The sequence below is a fragment of the Schistocerca nitens genome, chromosome 8, assembly GCF_023898315.1.
Source record: "Schistocerca nitens isolate TAMUIC-IGC-003100 chromosome 8, iqSchNite1.1, whole genome shotgun sequence".
Lineage (NCBI taxonomy): Eukaryota > Metazoa > Arthropoda > Insecta > Orthoptera > Acrididae > Schistocerca > Schistocerca nitens.
Window position 1 is genome coordinate 224,016,210 of NC_064621.1, and position 23,704 is coordinate 224,039,913.

General features: G+C 42.8%; 1 protein-coding gene across 3 annotated transcripts in view; it reads right to left on the reverse strand.

Moving 5' to 3' along the window:
• Positions 1-22,487, reverse strand: part of LOC126199283 (mediator of RNA polymerase II transcription subunit 25-like) — a 371,538-nt gene extending 349,051 nt beyond the window's left edge. The window contains exon 1 of one of the 3 annotated variants that reach the window (XM_049936094.1): positions 22,356-22,487. The gene's annotated coding sequence lies outside the window, so the exon portion shown is untranslated. The remainder of the gene's footprint in view (positions 1-22,355) is intronic. The other 2 variants (XM_049936096.1, XM_049936097.1) reach the window with 2 other exon arrangements.
• Between the last annotated feature and the right edge of the window lie 1,217 nt (positions 22,488-23,704).

Below are 23,704 nucleotides of genomic sequence, written 5' to 3' on the forward strand. Positions count from 1 at the left end.
CAACAGGTCACAAGAAACGTTTCCTCAGTTATAACACATAGGCACATATAAATTTAATTACGAGAAACTTCAAACATATAAGAAAAATAGAAAACTAAAATAAAAAGAAAGAATGCTGTGTCCACCCAGACGGGTGTCCGTGAACTCGAAGGTTGCCGAGGTACGCACATACCGGTGTGGGCGATGTATAATAGTGTAGCAACACTAGGTTAAGAACTAAGTATAGTTGTAGTTAGTCGGCAAACGTCGAGTTCTTCCGAGCCTGCCAGTAACATATCTAGTAATGTAAGATGGAAATTATTCACTTGGAACTTGAGTTAATTCCCTTTATTTGATGTTATCTTTTTGAACGGTTTCTTATTTTTCAAGTATTCTGTTTTATTTCTACGTTAATATTACCCATGGTTGCTTTTAACATGATTTATTACTACATATATAATGTAAAACATCGTATGTCACCATGATTAACGAATATGTACGAACTGTTTAGAATTTCAAGATTATAGGTATAAAATTCGGAGCAATAAATTGAATTGAACTGGTCCCCTTTCTGTACCGGAGTAAAGAACATGATTCCCGAGTTAGAATTAACTGCCGATACAGCAATTGCTCCTGAGAGAGGCCGGCGGCCAATTTCGTCACAAATTGTTTAAGAAGTTATTGTTACCATGGCTGAGAACGCTTTCCGCAATGTGCGATCTTCAAACAGTGTCACGACAGCTGAACATTCCATGATACACCGTTCGAGAAGTGTTGCAAACAAATTGTGATATGGTATCTCCAGTGCGGTTGTGGCTGGCGAGGATGGAATGGTCGTCACATTGAGCAATTTTTATAACCTGGAAATGAACATGGTATGCAATTAAAAAATGTCCTCACATATGGAAATTAAAATGTGTTTCTTTCAATGGCCTATTCGTTATTTCTCTTCCGCATGTCGTTACAAACGTTTCCATAAAGTTTATTGTCGTATGATCTCTTGTTTTCATGGGGACGTTCTCAAGTAGCGAAAGTTTAATTATAATCCCCCGGTTCCCTGAGTTGATCGGGGCGCTTTGGTTTGAAGCCGAGTGGAGGGTGTCAACCAGAAGATTCGTCGACTCTGTGACGGTCTTGGCTGCAGATTTCTAGATCTGCGTTATCGGTTGGGGATTTGTAGGACTCTCCTTGATAGGTCAGGGGTGCAGTACACAAAGGAAGCAGCTGCTCGGATAGCAGAATTCTTGAGGAGTGCGAACGAGGGTATTTCAAGCTAGGCGGCAGTTTGAGGTACTCTGATGAGCACTCGCCAGTCGATATGCAAGTAGGAAAGTCAGATCGCTTTCAGAGTCAAGATACTTCGAGTGTCAGTATTTTATCAGTTAACTGTCTAAGTATTTGTAACAAACTTCCCGAATACACTCCCCTCCAGGAAAATTCATGCTCCAGTTATTCCTGGGACCGATAGCTGGCTGAACTCCGAAATGGAAAGCTCTGAGATCCAGAATGAGATTTTCACTCTGCAGCGGAGTGTGCGCTGATATGAAACTTCCTGGCAGATTAAAACTGTGTGTCGGACCGAGACTCGAAATCGGGACCCTTGCCTTTCGAGGGCAAGTGCTCTACCAACTGAGCTACCCAAGCACGACTCACGCCCCGTCCTCACAGCTTTACTTCTGCCAGTACCTCGTCTCCTACCTTCCAAACTTAACAGAAGATCTCCTGCGAACCTTGCAGAACTGCCAGGAAGTTTCATATCAGCGCACACTCCGCTGCAGAGTGAAAATCTCATTCTGGAAACATCCCCCAGGCGGTGGCTTAGCCATGTTTCTGCAATATCCTTTCTTTCAGGAGCGCTAGTTCTGCAAAGTTCGCAGGAGAGCTTCTGTTAAGTTTGCAAGGTAGGAGACGAGGTACTGGCAGAAGTAAAGCTGTGAGGACGGGGCGTGAGCCGTGCTTGGGTAGCTCAGTTGGTAGAGCACTTGCCCGCGAAAGGCAAAGGTCCCGAGTTCGAGTCTCGGTCGGGCACACAGTTTTAATCTGCCAGGAAGCTCTGAGATATTTAGCGAGTCATGGAACGCATATCAGAAAGATAGATTAGAGGCCATAGGTGGGGGAGTGTTCATTGTAGTTGACAAAATTATTCTCTCTATTGACGCCGAAGTTGAATGTGACAGTGAAGCTACCTGGTCCATACTGTTATACTAACAGAGCTAGGTGAAACCAAGTTAATTGTGGGAAATATTTACCGGTCATTCGATTGTGCTGTGACAGCCCTACTGTCATTCAAAGAAAGTCTACCGTCAGTAGTGCGTAAATACCCCGATTACGCAATACTAGTTGAAGGCGACTTTAACCTACCGAATATAGACTGGTATGTCTATGGATTATTGTGTAGGGTATAGGCAGACCAACGTGCGATGTGCTTTTGGCCACGTTTTCTGAGAACTGTCTTGAGTAGCCAGTTTGGCAGCCCACACACAAAGGAAATATATTAGACCCTGTAGCTACAAATAGGCCGGACCTCGTCGACAACGTCATACAGAAACGGGAATTAGCGATTTTGATGTCATTAGAGCAACTACGGTTACGAAAGTTAATAATTCAGGTAAGAAGGCTAGGAGAGTTTTTCTGCTAGAAAGAGCAGGTAATCAGTTATTAGCATTTCACTTAGACAGTGAACTGGCATCACTTAGTTGCAGTAAGATAGACGTAGAGGAATTATCGGCAAAGTTTAAGCAGATTGTAAAACGTGGTCGGGAGAATTATGTACCTAGTAAGTGGATTAAAGACGGAAAAGACCCACCATGGTTTAATAACGAGATTCAGAAAATGCTGAGGAAGGAGAAGCTGTTGCGATCCACACGTGTAGCATACAACAGCTACCGCCGTCATACCTCAGCAAACGTCTGACAGAGGACCTGAGAAAATTCTGGTCCTATGTAAAATTGCTACTTGGGTCTAGGGCTTCCGTCCAGTCACTTGTTGACCAGTCTGGTGTCGCATTTGAAATAGCAAAACAAAAACCGAACTTTTAAATGTCACGTTCAATAAGTCGTTCACGCAGGACAATCGAACAAACATGCCATCGTTTGACAGTCGAATGGACGACACGTAATAAGTATCCCTGGCGTAGAGAAACAGCTTAAATAGTTTAAAACAAATAAGTCACCAGGTCCGAATGGAATCCCAATTCGGGTTTTCAAAGAGTACTCTACGGCATGGGTTCCCAACAAAATTTTCTCGAGGCCCCCCTCATCGAGCATGGTTGGTACCTAGCCATATCACAGTATCAAGTACCTAAAAAAGCCAAATTAAGAGTCTTTTTATACGTTTCCTATTTTTGGTACTTAGAAAAAACATTGACATATTCATTATTGAAAAAATATTGAGCTTAAAACTTTCAATTTAGCCATCATTGTTGTTGTTAAATTTTTGATTGTTGCTCAAAATCTTTGTCTTCAAATCTGGGTGTTTAGTATAACAAACTCCTTAAAAAATAAATTGAGTATGAACTGAAAATGACAGGAAAAAATTAAAACTGAGTGTATTGGTCTTTCAAGTGTACTACACTTTAGATTGTATTGAGTAGACATGTGTGAAAAATAAGAAAACACTGATTTCATATAAGGTATTATTTATTTGAAAAAATACAGTTACAACAGAGCACTCCATCAGTATACAGTTAGTTTTAATTTCAGTTCTTAATGAGGTGAGTTCAATCTGACCTTTGAGTCTATTATTTCTGAAATATTAGGCTCAAAACTTGAAACTTTCACTCTGAAATCTTACCGCATGTCGAGCCGATTCCTATATTTGTTTCTCATGAAACACATGGAAGAAAATGCTTGCTCACACAGATATGTTGTTGCAAATGGAAGGATCTCTTTCATTGTCTTATCTCCTAATTTCTTGTAGTCCTTACGTGCCGATGCCCAGAAATCTGTAATTTTATCACCGATGAAAATGTTTACCATCGTACCACAGCTGGACAGATCCAGAAGTTGATCTTGCTCTTCTTCAGTGAGGCCTTGGATTTTGTCTATTTCCTCACAGCTGAAGGGATTTAGAATCCATCTGTCGTGAGGTTCAGGGAAATATTCTCTAAAAGTGGTGGCTAGACTGCGTAGATGCTCGGCTACATTGATCTTGATCTGGTCACGCAAACTCTCCTCTCGTGACTCCAAGAATTGTTTTAAAGTAGAAAAGTTAGTTAGTGACTCGTTTTCTATCCTTGGCGCCCAGATCTAACACTTTTTGACCATAGCACTAATCCTTTGGCCTCAACTTTGAACATGTCTACATTTTTTCCTTGTAAACTCAAGTTTGACACACTCAAGTGTTCAAACACATCAGTTAAGTATGCAACTGAGCAAAGCCAAGAGAATTTAGTGAGAAAATACGCGTACTTTGTGTCAAGAAGGATGACACGAACATCGTCTCTAAGTTCAAAAAATCTTGACAAGATCCTACCTCGAGAAAGCCATCGTACTTCCGTATGAATAAGAAGTTGCTCATGCTCACTGCCGATCTCTTTACACTCTAGGAAGACTCTAGACGCAGAAGTTAGCGTTCGCTGAGGCTCTCCTCATTCAGGAAGCGGCCAAAACAAAAAATCTGTTATCATACGAAATATATTTAGTATATTTTTTATTCTAATAGCATCGTGCGGACCCCTGGGGGTCGGCGGACCACCTGTTGGGAACCACTGCTCTACGGCATTGGCCCCTTACCTAGCCTGCATTTATCGCTAATCTCTCGCCCAGCGTTAATTCGTCCCAAGCGACTGGATATAAGCGCAGGTGACTCCTGTGTATAAGAAGGGCAAAAGAACCATCATCATCATCATCATTTAAGACATTATGCCTTTCAGCGTTCAGTCTGGAGCATAACTCCCTTATAAAATTCCTCCATGATCCCCTATTCAGTGCTAACATTGGTGCCTCTTCTGATGTTAAACCTATTACTTCAAAATCATTCTTAACCGAATCCAGGTACCTTCTCCTTGGTCTGCCCCGACTCCTCCTATCCTCTACTGCTGAACCCATGAGTCTCTTGGGTAACATTGCTTCTCCCATCCGTGTAACATGACCCCACCATCTAAGCCTGTTCGCCCTGACTGCTACATCTATAGAGTTCATTCCCAGTTTTTCTTTCATTTCCTCATTGTGGACACCCTCCTGCCATTGTTCCCATCTACTAGTACCTGCAATCATCCTAGCTACTTTCATATCCGTAACCTCAACCTTGTTGATAAGGTGACCTGAATCCACCCAGCTTTCACTCCCATACAACAAAATTGGTCGAAAGATTGAACGGTGCACAGATAACTTAGTCTTGGTACTGACTTCCTTCTTGCAGAAGAGAGTAGATCGTAGCTGAGCGCTCACTGCATTAGCTTTGCTACACCTCGCTTCCAGTTCTTTCACTATGTTGGCATCCTGTGAGAATATGCATCCGAAGTACTTGAAACCGTCCACCTGTTCTAACTTTGTTCCTCCTATTTGGCACTCAATCTTCCCACTGACATTACTTTCGTTTTGGAGATGCAGTCCTTACATTTCTGATCTAGCTCTGAAATATTACTTTGCAAACTTTCAATCGAATCTGCCATCACAACTAAGTCATCCGCACATGCGAGACTGCTTATTTTGTATTCACCTATCTTAATCTCACCCAGCCAGTCTATTGTTTTCAACATATGATCCATAAATAATATGAACAACAGTGGAGACAGGTTGCAGCCTTGTTTTACTCCTGAAACTGAAAAGAACGGATCCGCAAAATTACAGACCAATATCCCTAACTTCTGTTTGCTGCGCAATCCTTGAACACATTCTCAGTTCGAATATAATAAACTTTCTTGAGACTGATAAGCAATTCTCCACGAATGAGCATGTCTTAGAAAGCATCGCTCTTGCAAAACTCAGCTTGCACTTTTCTCACACGATGTACTGCGAACTACGGATGAGGACCAAGACAGGCAGATTCCATATTTCGAGACTTCCGGAATGCGTTTGAAATGGTGTCCCATTCCAGGCTGTTAAAGAAGGTACCAGCATATGGAATATTCACAGATAAATGAGCGGCTCGAAGTATTTATAAGTTGTTGCTGTTATGGTCTTCAGTCCTGAGACTGGTTTGATGCAGCTCTCCATGCTACTCTATCCTGTGCAAGCTTCTTCATCTCCCAGTACCTACTGCAACCTACATCCTTCTGAATCTGCTTAGTGTATTCATCTCTTGGTCTCCCTCTACGATTTTTACCCTCCACGCTGCGCTCCAATACTAAATTGGTGAACCCTTGATGCCTCAGAACATGTCCTAACAACCGATCCCTTCTTCTGGTCAAGTTGTGCCATAAACTTCTCTTCTCCCCAATCCTATTCAATACTTCCTCATTAGTTATGTGATTTACCCATCTAATCTTCAGCATTCTTCTCTAGCACCACATTTCGAAAGCTTCTATTCTCTTATTGTCTAAACTATTTATCGTCCATGTTTCACTTCCATACATGGCTACACGCCATACAAATACTTTCAGAAATGACTTCCTGGCACTTAAATCTATACTCGATGTTAGCAACTTTCTCTTATTCAGAAATGCTTTCCTTGCCATTGCCAGTCTACATTTTATATCCTCTCTACTTCGACCATCATCAGTTATTTTGCTCCCCAAATAGCAAAACTCCTTTACTACTTTAAGTGTCTCATTTCCTAATCTAATTCCCTCAGCATCACCCGACTTAATTCGACTACATTCCATTATCCTCGTTTTGCTTTTGTTGATGTTTATGTTATATCCTCCTTTCAAGACCCTATCCATTCCGTTCAATTGCTCTTCCAAGTCCTTTGCTGTCTCTGACAGAATTACAATGTCATCGGCGAACCTCAAAGTTTTTATTTCTTCTCCATGGATTTTAATACCTACTCCGAATTTTTCTTTTGTTTCCTTCACTGCTTGCTCAATATACAGATTGAATAACATCGGGGAGAGACTACAACCCTGTCTCACTCCCTTCCCAACCACTGCTTCCCATTCATGTCCCTCGACTCTTATAACTGCCATCTGGTTTCTGTACAAATTGTAAATAGCGTTTTGCTCCCTGTATTTTACCCCTGCCACCTTCAGAATTTGAAAGAGAGTATTCCAGTTAACATTGTCAAAAGCTTTCTCTATGTCTACAAATGCTAGAAACGTAGGTTTGCCCTTCCTTAATCTAACTTCTAAGATACGTCGTAGGGTCAGTATTGCCTCACGTGTTCCAACATTTCTACGGAATCCAAACTGACCTTCCCCGAGGTCGGCTTCTACTAGTTTTTCCATTTGTCTGTAAAGAATTCGCGTTAGTATTTTGCAGCTGTGACTTATTAAACTGATTGTTCGGTAATTTTCACATCTGTCAACACCTGCTTTCTTTGGAATTGGAATTATTATATTCTTCTTGAAGTCTGAGGGTATTTCGCCTGTTTCATACATCTTGCTCACCAGATGGTAGAGTTTTGTCAGGACTGGCTCTCCCAAGGCCGTCAGTAGTTGCAATGAAATGTTGTCCACTCCTGGGTCCTTGTTTCGACTCAGGTCTTTCAGTGCTCTGTCAAACTCTTCGCGCAGTATCGTATCTCCCATTTCATCTTCATCTACATCCTCTTCCATTTCCATAATATTGTCCTCAAGTACATCGCCCTTGTATAAACCCTCTATATACTCCTTCCACCGTTCTGCTTTCCCTTCTTTGCTTAGAACTGGTTTTCCATCTACAGAATCCAATATGTTAGCCTCGACGGCGAGTGTTCGTTAGAGACAAGGGAGTCGTCAGGGCTGTGACAGGGAAGTGTGACAGGACCGCTGTTATAATATATATACATAAATAATTTGGCGGTCAGGGAGAGCAGCAATCTGTGATTGTTTGCTGATGATGCTACGGTGTACAGTATAGTGTCGAAGTGACTGTAGGAGGATACAAGAGGACTTAGACAAAATTTCTAGTTGGCGGGAAGAATGGCTCAAAAATGGCTCTGAGCACTATGGGACTCAACTGCTGAGGTCATAAGTCCCCTAGAACTCAGAACTACTTAAACCTAACTAACCTAAGGACAACACACACATCCATGCCCGAGGCAGGATTCGAACCTGCGACCGTAGCGGTCGGGCGGTTCCAGACTGTAGCGCCAGAACCGCTCGGCCACCAGCGGCCGGCAGGGAGAATGGCAGCTAGCTCTAAAGGTAGAAAAATGTTAGCTAATGCGAATGAGTAGGAAAAACAAACCCGTAACGTTCGGATACAGCATTAGTAGTCCTGCTTGACACAGTCATGTCTAAATATCTGGTCGTAATGTGGAAAAGCGATATGAAATGGAAGTAACATGTGAGGATTGTGGCAGAGAAGTGATGGTCGACTTCGGTTTATTGAGAGAATTCTAGAAAAGTGTGGTTCATTTGTAAAGGAGACCGCATATAGGATGCTAGTGCGACCTATTCTTGAGTACTGTTCGAGTACTTAGGATCCGTACCAGGTCGTATTAAAGAAAGACATCGAAGCAATTCGCACGCGGGCTGCTAGATTCGTTACTGGTAGGTTCGAACAACACGCAAGTGGTACAAAGATGCTTCGGGACCTCGAATGGGAATCACTGGAGGGAACGCGACATTCTTCTCGAGGAACACTAGTGAGAAAATTTAAGAGATCCAGCATTTGAAGCTGACTGCAGATCGATTCTACTGCCTCCAACGTACATTGCTCGTAAGGACCACGAAGATAAGATACGAGAAATTAGAGATCATACGGATGGTCTGTTTGCGAGTGGAACAGAAAAGGAAATGACTAGTAGTGGCACTGGGTACCCTCCGCCACGCACCGTACGATGGAATGCGGAGTACCTATGTAGATTTGGATGTAGATGAAGATGTAGATGTATTACTGTCTTCACGAGTATTATACACTACTGGCCATTAAAATTGCTACACCACGAACATGACGAGCTACAGACGCGAAATATAACCGGCAGGAAGAAGGCGCTGTGATATGCAAATGATTAGCTTTTCAGAGCATTCACACAAGGTTGGCGCCGGTGGCGACACATACAACTTGCTGACACGAGGAAAGTTTCCAACCGATTTCTCATACACAAACAGAAGGTGACCGGCGTTGCCTGGTGAAACGTTGTTGTGATGCCTCGTGTAAGGAAGAGAAATGCGTACCATCACGTTTCCGACTTTGATAAAGGTCGGATTGTAGCCTATCGCGATTGCAGTATATCGAATCGCGACATTGCTGTTCGCGTTGGTCGAGATCCAATGACTGTTAGCAGAATATGGAATCTGTGGGTTCAGGAGGGTAATACGGAACGCCGTGCTGGATCCCAACGGCCTCGTATCACTAGCAGTCGAGATGACAGGCATCTTATCCGCATGGCTTTAACGGATCGTGCAGGCACGTCTCGATCCCTGAGTCAACAGATGGGGACCTTTGCAAGAAAACAACCATCTGCACGAACAGTGCGACGACGTTTGCACCAGCATGGACTATCAGCTCGGAGACCATGGCTGCGGTTACCCTTGACGCTGCATCTCAGACAGGAGCGCCTGCGATGGTGTACTCAGCGACGAACCTGGGTGCACGAATGGCAAAACGTCATTTTTTCGGACGAATCCAGGTTTCGTTTACAGCATCATGATGGTCGCATCCGTGTTTGGCGACATCGCGGTGAACGCACATTGGAAGCGTGTATTCGTCATCGCCATACTGGCGTATCACCCGGCGTGATGGTATGGGGTGCCATGGGTTACACGTCTCGGTCACCTCTTGTTCGTATTGACGGCACTTTGAACAGTGGACGCTACATTTCAGATGTGTTACGACCCGTGGCTCTACCCTTCATTCAATCCCTGCGAAACCCTACATTTCAGCAGGATAATGTACGACCGCATGTTGCAGGTCCTGTACGGGCCTTTCTGGATACAGAAAATGTTCGACCGCTGCCCTGGCCGTCACATTCTCCAGATCTCTCGCCAATTGCAAACGTCTGGTCAACGGTGGCCGAGCAACTGGCTCGTCACAATACGTCAGTCACTACTCTTGATGAACTGTGGTATCGTGTTGAAGCTGCATGGGCAGCTGTACCTGTACACGCCATCCAAGCTGTGTTTGACTCAATGCCCAGGCGTATCAAGGGCGTTATTACGGCCAGAGGTGGTTGTTGTGGGTACTGATTTATCAGGATCTATGCACCCAAATTGCGTGAAAATGTAATCACATGTCAGTTCTAGTATAATATATTTGTCCAATGAATACCTGTTTATCATCTGCATATCTTCTTGGTGTAGCAATTTTAATGGCCAGTAGTGTAGTTCGTTACTAAGCAGGTAAAAATATACTCAAAAGAAACTCTTACAGTCAATTACCTTTTTCGCTTCGGCTATTAGTTGTTAGATGCATACTATTATAAAATACGGATGAGAAAAGGGGGCCACACGAATATTTGATTGGCCTCTGTTTGTCGAATGTGCCTTAGGTGTTAAGGTAAGATGTGCAGCAAAATAACAAACAATTTTACTTGTTCTGGTCACCGAACCCAGTGAACGAACATGTGTACGATAGCAAGTCAAATGATCGTGCACATTGTTGAACATTTTGTGAGAAAAATGAGTGGTTAATCGTTTCAGACAAACAACTTGGCTGCAAAGTTTGCAAAGGAGTAGAAAGAATCAGCGTAGAAGACATAAACTAGGCATGAACATTGCCTTGGGCTACTGTACTGTATCATCTTCATGAGATTAAAGAAAAGACGAGATGGTTTCTCTGCGGAAAAAATATTTAAACGCAAAGGAAGATCCGCACATCAAGCTTCTATCCAAATACTACTTGGTGCAAAGAATCAATCTTCCAGTGATTTTGGGATGGCTCAAATGGCTCTGAGCTCTATGGGACTTAACTTGTGAGGTCATCAGTTGCCTAGCACTTAGAACTACTTAAACCTAACTAACCTAAGGACATCATTCACACCCATGCCCGAGGCAGGATTCGAACCTGCGACCGTAGCGTTTGCGCGGTTCCAGACTGAAGCGCCTAGAACCGCTCGGCCACAGCGGCCGGCTGATTTTGGGACAGCAATTGATTTACAAGAACTTAAAGTTGGTGACATGAGCCGCATTTTACATTCTGGGAATTCGTGTATTAGTATTATTACTCATCACACAGCACAATACGTGAAAAAAACAGCGAGTTTCATTACTGTAAGCTCTCAAAGCAGTAGAGGAGCTGAACAACAGAGGAATTACACTGTAAACTGGAACAAAAAGCAGACGTATTTAGCCCAGCAGATTTATTGATTGTCTAAAACAGAGAACGGAGAATCGTCTTCTGCAGACAGAGGATATTGCCATCTCTGGACGTGTGGAAGTGTTGGACTTATCGACTTGGTCTTAATATCGTGGAATAACATTTGGTGAAACCTTATGTCGTCGTTTTGGCTTTCCGGAGAGATGGATACTTAGAGTACTTCGCGGTTATTTGATGGAGAAGATAATGCCAGCATGCATTCTGCCTCTTCTCAATGCAGTGACATGAGTTCCTATTCCTACTAGTGAATGTGAACGTGGGTTTTTGCAAATGAATCTCATTATCACACTTACAACAGATCCATTCCAGCTTTCTACCGTCAGCAACCTGACGTTCATTAAACTGTTTGGCCCTCTATTGCAGTTGTTTCCACCTATGGATGGTGCACACTTTTGCTTTAGTGCTACTGTTACCGGGAGTAAAGTAAGAAGGCATGAAGACTACAGAGGTCATGAACTGATGTCAGTCTGGAAACTGTTATAATACTAGGCAGTGTTAGTTACAATGTAGTTAAACTAGCTGTTACTCGCTTCTTCGCTCCCGTTCCAGTAGTTTTGTTACGGTGAGTGATGGCGAGTAAGCAAGCTAGTAATTTTACGATATGTTTATGTTTATAGACAGGTACGCTTACAAATGTATGCAGTCCGGTATGTAGGTACATAATGAATGTGTTTCTGTTACTTTACTCTGTGTGGAATCTGAGAACGTGCACTTTCTTTACTAATTATATAAGATGTATCCAAAAGAATCATCCGATTTGGCACGTCTGTATTTCTGGGACTAATAAACATGTACAATGACTTTTGTTTTTTGATGAACGGGAAACTCAAAAAGTTTTTTTTTCATAGCTCTTCATAGGTGTTCAGTATGCCCCATTGAGATGCACGGCGTATGTCAGTGCAGTATTCAAATTGTCCCACACTGCAGCGAGCATGTCTTGAGTTACAGCTTCCACAGCTCCTGTTATGTGATGTCTCAGTTCATTCATTGCTGTTGGTAACGGAGGCACATAAACAGAACCTTTTATAAACCCCCACGAGAAATAATCATATACAGTCAGGTCCAATGACCTTCGAGAACAGTAATGTAGGGCCAAATTATTTGATCCAGTGCGACCGAGCCATTGTCCAGTAATCCTTTGATTTAAAAACTCCCGGTGCCCCATCCTTTTTGGCAAATGAAGTCGTTCGAATCAGTCCTCAACTGTGGGAAAAGAAAGTTCTCAATCATATCGAGATGTGTGCTTCCTGCAAAAGTGTTCTCGGCAACAAAATATGGACCATACATCTTTTCCCGTGAAACTGCAAAAAACACATTAAATTTTGGAGAGTCACTCTCATATTGTGCAAAGTCTTGTGGTTGTTCTATACCCCGTATTCTCACATTTATGAAGGTTCGCTTTTCCATTAAAATGGAATGTTGCCTCGTCACTAAACACTGAGCATGGAAGAAAACTTGTCATCCTCCCTCTTGCCAGGAATGAAATTACACAACTCCACTCGTTGTTGTGTGTCACCTTCACGAAGAACTTGTTGAAGCTGAATTTTGTACGGTTTCATGTGTAAACGTCGACGCAACACACGCCAGACGGACATCGGGGACATGTTCAGCTGTCGAGCTGCACGGCGGATGCGTTCGACATGTGTGTCAGACACTCGGGGACGGCCGGGTGATTTGCCTTTACACAAAAATAGTCTATTTCTCAGAATTGTTCATGACATCGTCTAATGCTCTGTGATGCAGGAGGATCCGCACCATTCCTAGTACGAAAGTCACGCTGAACGGTTATTACTGACCCGCACTGCGCAAAACCTCGAACGCAAAACGCTTTCTACTGTCCCGACACCATTTTTACTAGAACTGAAGTGATCGCACACTGCTGCTGCTACCTAGTGGGAACCATGTAAAACTCAAGAGTTTGCTCTTTCAACAGTATGTTGTTCAAGCACATATCTCAAATAACATAATAGCTATGATTTTTTAAAATACGACGATTCGCCGGCCGGTGTGGCCGTGCGGTCTAGGCGCTTCAGTCTGGAACCGCGTGACCGCTCCGGTCGCAGGTTCGAATCCTGCCTCGGGCATGGATGTGTGTGATGTCCTTAGGTTAGTTAGGTTTAAGTAGTTCTAAGTTCTAGGGGACTAATGACCACAGCAGTTGAGTCCCATAGTGCTCAGAGCCATTTGAACCATTTTTTTTTTTACGACGATTCTTTTTGATACACTCTGTATTTAAAAAATGTCTCGATTCATTACATTCGTGCAGCAGTAGAGCTTTAGGGATTTGAGATTTTACCACTGGAGCAACACATACCAACCATTTCTCTCTTACATTTTAATGTATTATGGTACCTACATTTTTCAAAAATGATTCAAATGGCTCTAAGAACTACGGGACCTAACATCTGAGGTCATCAGTTCCCTAGACTTAGAGCTAATTAAACCTAACTAACCTAAGGACATCACGCACATCTATGCCCGAGGCAGGATTCGAACCTGCGACCGTAGCAGCAGCGCGCTTCCAGACTGAGGCGCCTAGAGCCGCTCGGCCACCACGGCCGGCTCAGAATTGTTCATTTATTACAGCCCCGCGCTGCGCAAAACCTCGAACGCAAAACGCTTTCTATTGCCCCGACACCATTTTTACTAGAACTGAAGCGATCGCACACTGCTGCTGCTACCTAGTGGGAACTACACTCCTGGAAATGGAAAAAAGAACACATTGACACCGGTGTGTCAGACCCACCATACTTGCTCCGGACACTGCGAGAGGGCTGTACAAGCAATGATCACACGCACGGCACAGCGGACACACCAGGAACCGCGGTGTTGGCCGTCGAATGGCGCTAGCTGCGCAGCATTTGTGCACCGCCGCCGTCTGTGTCAGCCAGTTTGCCGTGGCATACGGAGCTCCATCGCAGTCTTTAACACTAGTAGCATGCCGCAACAGCGTGGACGTGAACCGTATGTGCAGTTGACGGACTTTGAGCGAGGGCGTATAGTGGGCATGCGGGAGGCCGGGTGGACGTACCGCCGAATTGCTCAACACGTGGGGCGTGAGGTCTCCACAGTACATCGATGTTGTCGCCAGTGGTCGGCGGAAGGTGCACGTGCCCGTCGACCTGGGACCGGACCGCAGCGACGCACGGATGCACGCCAAGACCGTAGGATCCTACGCAGTGCCGTAGGGGACCGCACCGCCACTTCCCAGCAAATTAGGGACACTGTTGCTCCTGGGGTATCGGCGAGGACCATTCGCAACCGTCTCCATGAAGCTGGGCTACGGTCCCGCACACCGTTAGGCCGTCTTCCGCTCACGCCCCAACATCGTGCAGCCCGCCTCCAGTGGTGTCGCGACAGGCGTGAATGGAGGGACGAATGGAGACGTGTCGTCTTCAGCGATGAGAGTCGCTTCTGCCTTGGTGCCAATGATGGTCGTATGCGTGTTTGGCGCCGTGCAGGTGAGCGCCACAATCAGGACTGCATACGACCGAGGCACACAGGGCCAACACCCGGCATCATGGTGTGGGGAGCGATCTCCTACACTGGCCGTACACCACTGGTGATCGTCGAGGGGACACTGAATAGTGCACGGTACATCCAAACCGTCATCGAACCCATCGTTCTACCATTCCTAGACCGGCAAGGGAACTTGCTGTTCCAACAGGACAATGCACGTCCGCATGTATCCCGTGCCACCCAACGTGCTCTAGAAGGTGTAAGTCAACTACCCTGGCCAGCAAGATCTCCGGATCTGTCCCCCATTGAGCATGTTTGGGACTGGATGAAGCGTCGTCTCACGCGGTCTGCACGTCCAGCACGAACGCTGGTCCAACTGAGGCGCCAGGTGGAAATGGCATGGCAAGCCGTTCCACAGGACTACATCCAGCATCTCTACGATCGTCTCCATGGGAGAATAGCAGCCTGCATTGCTGCGAAAGGTGGATATACACTGTACTAGTGCCGACATTGTGCATGCTCTGTTGCCTGTGTCTATGTGCCTGTGGTTCTGTCAGTGTGATCATGTGATGTATCTGACCCCAGGAATGTGTCAATAAAGTTTCCCCTTCCTGGGACAATGAATTCACGGTGTTCTTATTTCAATTTCCAGGAGTGTATGTAAAACTCAAAGAGTTTGGTCTTTCCAACAGTATGTTGTTCACGCACATATCACAAATAACATAAAAGCTATGGTCTTTTTAAATCGGTTGATTCTTTTTGATACACCTTGTATTCATAAAATGTCCCGATTCATTACATTCGTGCAGCAGTAGAGCTTTAGGGATTTCTCTGGCTTACCTAGTACCGGATTTGAGATTTTTCCACTGGAGCAACACATACCAACCATTTCTCCCCTACATTTTAATGTATTATGATGCCTACATTTTTTATCCATCCCCCTATAACGATTAATTTATGATTAACATAGTTAATAGATCATAATCAAACGCAGCCTCACCAAACGCCTCTCACGATCCATACGTAAAGTTAAGACTCTCTGTTTGTCGTACAGCCATTAAATGACGGCGTCACTGTGAGTCTTCAAACGTCTTGGAAACTGTTAAGAGATCCGTAACGCTCAGCGACTGAAATGCGACGGGCTTAAGTCTCTTCTAATGTAACTGTAGCTCTTTTTAAATGTGGTTCTCGGGCTTACCGCCCGATTTTATTGTTTATCTCCACCAGAACTTTCCAGCTATGGCAGATGGTGTAGGAAATCAATATCGCGAAGCATGCGCACAATAACATTGGATTTTCAGTTTCACGGAATAATCTATAGACACTAAGAATCGCCGACAATCGCGCTAGCGTCGTCAGCATTCCACACACATACACCACTTTCAAAAATGTTAATTATACTCAAAAAGATATAACTTTCTAAAGTAGCCTATGGTCTTGGTCAGGGTTTAGGCTATCTCCATACCAAATGTTACTGGAACTGGTTCAGCGGTAGAGTCGCGAAACCGTAACAGTGAGTTACTTTCGCAATTAATAATATTGGTATTCTCACGGAAGTATGGATTAAACACGCTGAGAGCTGAATAAGCATTATATTGATTACGTTCAATCATATTACGCAGAACATAGCAACCAATAAAAGCATTTTCACAAATATGATAAATTTCAAATGTGAAAGAGTAAACAGCTTTTTCAAAGAGTAAATATGTTCCATTAATTTGCTTAATATTCTTCAAATAAATAAATATCTTATACTACACACTTTGTAAAGTAGCCTGCCTTCTTCATCAGGATTCAAGATAACTCACTGGAAATTTCATGCACATCGGCTCAGCAGTATTGTAGTGAAAACGTAACAGACGGAGATACTTTCGCATTTATAATGTTAGTATGGGAGTATGGATTGCCATGGATTAAACACATTGATGATTGTAAAAGCATTGCATTATAGCTTTTTCCTACGGCTGCGCTCGAGTATCAGCAAAATGTGCGTATGGCTTTATTGGCCGGAAGACTGTTGGTACGTTCGAGAGCTTGGTGCAAGTCTTTTGACTGCACTTCACTGACTTGCACGTCGATGATAAAATAATAATGATGGCAATGCATACATCCAGAGGTGAGTGGAAAAAAGAGCGGGTGGGAACTGTTCACGTAAATTTGAACGCAAGAATGAAATTCTAAACGACGCTTGATGATCAAGGGAAAAATGTGACAGGCTTGTGCTTGATATTACTATGGAAGTGTGGATCAAACACGTAGAGCTGTGGTTCCTAACCTGGCGGTAATTACCCCCTGAGGGGTAAAATGTAATAATTCTGAGGGGTAAAAACAAAAGGGTGCAATTGTTTTTCTGTCACGAAACTAAATCAGTTTTAAAACATTAGTATACTATCATCATCCCGTAAGATTGCACTGCTGATAAAATAAGTTATCACTAATTACATCTTTTCAAATACTAGCACCAACTCAGGACAATGTTGTGGAGGTTACAACTTCGTAAACAAATGTATGACGATCTTCGTCACGTAGTCCACCAGCTACAGGCATGCAACTAAAACAGTTAAATTGGGCACATATGTTTAAGTGTGCCGTGAAATGCTTTCTCCGAAAGATAGGTAGTTCCCACAACAGAACATAAGTTGCTCCCTTATTTAAATCGCTACAATAAACAAACTAATTCACAGCACAACAGTAAGTGCATAATGGCTACTACTCTGCTATAGGGCTGACACTTTATCATTTATTATATTCAACTTACAATTACAAATAACACATAAAATGAAAGAGCAACTCAAGTAGTTTTTTTTACAAGAGTTCAATCCGAGCACCATTCGCCATCCATCTAGTCGATTGGTGAGTTCTTCTGAAACCTTGACAAGGGTGTCTGGAGTAATTGTTGCAACAACACTATTTCTAAAGCCGGGAAGATCAGCTGGTAGTGGAGACACATACACTTGATCCTTTATGAACCCGCAAAAGTAAAAATCACGTGGCTTCAGATCGTGTGTGAGCATGAAGGTCACACAAAACAAGCTCTATCATCCGACTCCTTGTGGCCAAATACAGCGGTCAGGCACAATCACGCACTGAGTTATACCAGTGAGGCAGCGCACCATCTTGCAGGAAAGAGACATAGTTCTAGCGCTTCAAGATAAGAAACATCAGTTACAGTTGCTTCACTGAAAAATAAAGACTCATAAACTTTCAGCCAGAGTATGGCATAAAAAACATTCAATTTTAGGGAGTCTCTGCAACCGCATCGTCTCAAGGGGATTTACTGACCCCCAGACGCACACATTGTTTTTGGTCACATTTCCGCTAAGCTGAAGTGTCGATTCATCACTGAGGACCCAGAAAATCTTCATCCTCTCGCAGCAAGGGGTGTTGTAACGGGACATCCTCCTCTAGCATTACCTTTGCTCAACAGTAGTTGTCGATACCAGTTTTCTTTTTGGAATTTTGGACAGTTTAGTATTACGTCAATTGGTTTTTACGAAAACTTTCATATAATTTTATACACAGTATGTTATATTTCAAGCTAAATTTATGAAAAGGAACTACTGTATAAAATATTTTAGTCTCGACGTTATAATCGATAAGTACTAGTTAAGAATGTACATTTAAAATTACGAATTATTGGCAAACCTAAAAATTTCTGTTATTAATTACGAAATACTGTACTGGTTACTATGTTTATTTCTGGATTCATTTATGAAATAATAATCGAAGCTAATAACGTAACAAAAACTAGTAGAAATTCATTTGGTAAGAAAAATTGTAAACCCTTTAGAATATGGTTATTTCCTCAGAGTGTGAGGGTCGTAAACACGCCTCTGATGTGATCGGACGTATTTTTGTATTCTGTGCGAACAATGTAATTTCAGCTTCGTTAATGTGAAATATCAAAAGACTGTGTGATATACTAAAATGTGAGAAAATGTATTAATGTACAAACAAAAATTCTGCAACAATAATCTTAAAATTTATTTAGATCAATCCAACCGTACCTAAAATATGACATTTTCAGCTTCAAGAATCAGTGCCCCAGACAAGAAGGAGCCAACTCTATATGAAAAGCTAAGTAAACTAGAAAGCTTATTGTAATCTTCGCTCCTCAAATCTTCATAAAACGCTAATGTGGACCATATATGGAATTACGAAGGAGGGGGAGAATACAGTGTCAAACCTCACTATGGACAGTTAGCTTTCTTTTCTGAGTAGTAGTTTTAGGTAACACTTGCAATGGTCTGAGAATTGCTTCATACCTCCATGAAAAAGTCTTTTTTTGACATAAGCCTTATCATTAACTGGTGTTTTAAGAAAACACCAACAAAAAGTAAATATCATCTGCTTCTTATCATTTTAAAAAAGAAATTGTTCAAAAAATTATTTTTCGTTATAAACTTTAGTTAGTCGCTGATGGTGATTGTGGTACAAGCTAATATCTGATTGTACTCAGGGGTAATGGTCTCAGAAATGTTAGAATCCCCTGACATAGAGGACTGTGTAAGCATTGTATTCATTAGCTGAATTGTATTATGTACGACATAGCAAACAATAAAAGCATTTTCATAGATGTGATGAAGTTCAAAAGGAAGAGAGTAAACAGCTTTTTCAAAGAGTAACTATTTTCCGTATTTCGTGTTGTATTTTTCAAATAAGTAATTATGTTGTACTACACACTTTCTAAAGTAGCCTACATTCTCCCTCAGCATTCAAGCTATCTCTATACCAGATTTTAACAAAATCTGTTCAGCGGTTTATCTGTGAAAGTGTAACAGAGTTACTTTCGCATTTATAGTATTAGTATGGATTTGTAATATTAGGTCTTTTTTTAGTAGGAAAAGAGCACTGAATATGTGGTGTCACAGCCAGACACCACACGTCCTAGGTGGTAGCTTAAATCGGCCGCGGTCCTGTAGTACATGTCGGACCCGCGTGTCGCCACTGTGTGATCGCAAACCTAGCGCCACCACAAGGCAGGTCTCGAGAGACTGACTCGAACTCAGCCCAGTTGTACGGACGACAGAGCTAGCGACTAGACGTACGAAGCCTTTCTCTCTCATTAGCCGAGAGACAGAATAGCCTTCAGCTAAGTTAATGGCTACGAACTAGCAAGGCGCCATTAGCCTTACAGTGTTGTAATTAGAGTCTCACTTGTGTTCACCATAGAGATGTACAAGAAGACATTAAAGATAAGTATATGAGAAGCTCCGTTCTTTTCTTCATAGCATTAAGGTTAGGTTAGGTTAGGTTAGGTTAGGTTAGGTTTTAATTACGTATCCTGTTCCAGTACTTCACGCCCGTCCGCGTTAGTCTCGCGTGCCCTTTAAGCCACCTCTATTTACAAGGTGTTGGCCCAGCTGCCGACACATCAGAATACATCTATACTCCCAACAGCTATGTCATGAATTTGCCATTCGGCGAATAATTTGGAACAATATTTCATACAGCTTCTTATCACAAATGCCATGTAATACATTTTCCTTTCGCTTATTTGTACGGCATATTTTGTGAACAGCTTTTTTATACCCTTATACACTTCACTTTTACCTAGGTTTCGTTAACACACACTAATAAAAGAAGGATAAAATTACGACACATTCTAAGAGTTATTTTGGCACCGTACTGTTGCTGTTCTGCATAACTGACATTACATAGGACTAAACTAAAACTAAACTAAACTCCTCTTGAACAGGCCATGAAGGCCCAAAGGTACCGACCGGCCGCCGTGTCATCCTCAGCCCACAGGCGTCACTGGATGCGGATATGGAGGGGCATGTGGTCAGCACACTGCACTCCTGGCCGTATGTCAGTTTCCGAGATCTCTATATGTAGACGCTGCTAAGATGTGAAACTGGCGAATACTGCCAAACACTTAATGAGGCAGCGGATGTATTTCTACTTAAAACTATGTAGATCCATTTTCCCGAACTTCAATGTCTAAGGGCAAGATTTACTGTAAGAATAATTTAATGCATAACACAACATGAGAGTAAAGACTGACACTGTACTAGGTCTGGTTTCATAGCACAATACATGTTATGGTTGCTCTCTCCACCTAGCTCAGACTTCATTCTTACTCAGAAAAGAGCAATGAACACCACAAAGCCAACAGATATACATAGAAGACCTCTTTTACCAGTATTCACCAGTTTCACATCTTAGCAGTGTCTACATATAGAGATCATCTAAGGCTGTGGAAAGTAACAGCAAAAAATTAAAATTGTACTTTACAATACCTGCCCCTTCAGACAGGTGTGCATGTCAGAAGGAACAGAGATTGCAAAATAAAGCCTACATGAGCAAAACAGTGATGATAACGTTGAACACGACTCTCATTCTCCCTATTACGGGAACCCTAACGTTGCGAGTATTTGGGACTGTGGACAGTGTGGCATATTGACGTAATTATGGAGGGTCGAATCAGTCTGGGAAGCGTGCACGGCTAGCCGAGTGGTTAACGTGACCGCTCGGGACAAGCGGGGAATCCGGGTTCGAGTCCCATTCGGGCGCAAATTTTCATGAATCACCAGTAGGTAGCATCTCTCTTCTTAATTCAGCTGATGTCAAAAAACTCGCAATCAGTTATTAATTGCGTAGTATCTTGTACAGCTGCAGATCGTCAGCAATGTCTTTCATGCACCTCTGCAGGAACAGACATTTTGTAATTAGTGCTACAAGCCTAGGCGGGCAAAACGACAAAAATAAAACAACGTTGAACACACATTTTCATTCTCCCTTTGCGGGAATCCAACAAATATTGCGAGCATTAGGGAATGTAGACTGTGTGGCATATGCAGGTTAGGATCGGTCCAGGTAACACGTACGGATTGTTAAAATGGTTAAGACGACCATCGATCGGGAAATCCGATTTCGAGTCCTGGTCCAGCATAAATTTTCATGTATCACCAACAGGCATCTCTCTCTCTAATATAGTTGATGTCAAAGAATTCGCCGTCAACGAATAAATTTCGTAAAAATGAAATGATCATGATCGAAGTAAAACAAAGAAAATGGTCTCTATGTTCATAGAACAGAAATCTTCCGTTTATAACAGTAGCCCCCTTCATCAAGGAATTGAAATGTTGCTAGCACATATAAAACGATGTACTTGTTCTAATTACTTTTGGGGGGTATTTTTTAACTATTACATAAGTGCAAACCTAGGACCATCATGTCCAATGTTAAGAAAGTAGTTTGTTTGGGAACTGTAAATAAACACAGATTGTAGAAAACACGTTTATATACTAGCGTTACATTTCCCGATTTTAACTACAAGTTACACAACAGCGATGTCCTGTCGACAGATTTGTGAACCATAAGTTTATTTAACCATGGCATTTTCTTAACATGCAAGATGTAACACGAAACACGGCATTTTAGTTTTAGAACGGTCGAATCCAGCATCGCGTGAAAGGAAATTAAGGGTTGACAACTAGAGTCACAGGTGACCAAACAACGAGATTCAACGCAGAAGTGGAAAGAGAAGCGTTAGAGCAGCGCGAACACCAAGCACGTTCATAAATCACTACAGCTACGCATGCAGAGTAACGACAGTTTTCTGGCACTTACAAGTAGCTCTCTGCAGCAACTTAAACGAACCTAATACTGGCAGAAGATCACCGTATCCGCGACGCGATAGGCGAAACACACACCCTTCGCTACACCGCCGTTTCAGAGCTCCAGTCCCGAACCTCACCGAAGCGACCCGAAGAGCGGCGAGTCGCGCAGTCTGGCAGCGCCGGCAGCTGGGGTCTATCGATCACTTGAGAGACCGAAAGCACACGGGGAGACGTTTCCATGGATTTCGGCTCTTTCCGCTGACGTTCGGCCTGGAGCTCCGGGACAGATTCTGTCGATAATGCTGGGGCACGAAATATTTACGGAACGTCAGCTGCGCGGTAAATAGACGAACTGCTATGGCGCACGGGGGTGGGTGTGGCTGTCCACACGGGGCGGAACGTCTGCGGCTGGGGAATTTCGCCGGTTACCAGTCGCATCGCCCTTAGCGAGACGGAAAAAGGCGGCGGTAGCCGCAGTGCTATAGGCCACGAGAATCAGTTGGCCAGTTCAAATGGGCGGTGCGGCAGGTTTATCTAAAACAGGCAGTAGAGTTGTGAAAGCAACGAAAAAAGTCTATCCTTATGTCGTTGTTACTAACAGAAGTAGTACTTGATACAAATGTATCGTTACTCGTTACTTTCGTAATGGGATTCATTCACATTCATACGATTATATTTTGGTACTTAGATGTATTTCATATACTTGAATCCTTTTGAAGCAGGTTTAGAATGAATAAAAAACAAAAAAACAGTAAATTTTAAAGTATTTAATGTGGAGGTTAAAGACAAATTTTACAGATGCAAGGTACCATATATACATTTTAAATAACTGGTAAGCAAAGTGAAAATAATGTTCCCAATTCTTCAATCAACTTAAAAACATCATTTTGTGCTATATTTAAAAGTAGTATCGAAATTATGAACTTATATAAAAACATTTAACTATATATAGTTAAATTTTACATATATATATATAGTTAAATTTTATATATACACTGCTGGCCACCGTAAATGCAACACCCTGAAGGAAGCATCCGAATCAAGTGAAATTTACACCATGGGTTTGCAGCGATGAGATATGCAACTGATTAGAATTTCAGCGCAGACGCACATCACGCGCGCCTGTGGCGCCACCTCATAGCGCCATTTAAGCCTTGGAGATTTCGACGAGTGTACGTTCGGCACGTGTGTTTACCTTGTGGTTGTTTCACAAGACGATCAGTTACGCCTCGTAGACAACAGCGAACATCTTTTGATCAAGTATCCGAGTTCGACAGAGGAAGGATAGTGGCTTACCGAGATTGTGGATTATCATACAGAGAAATCGCTAGTCGTGTTGGACGAAACCAAACAACTGTA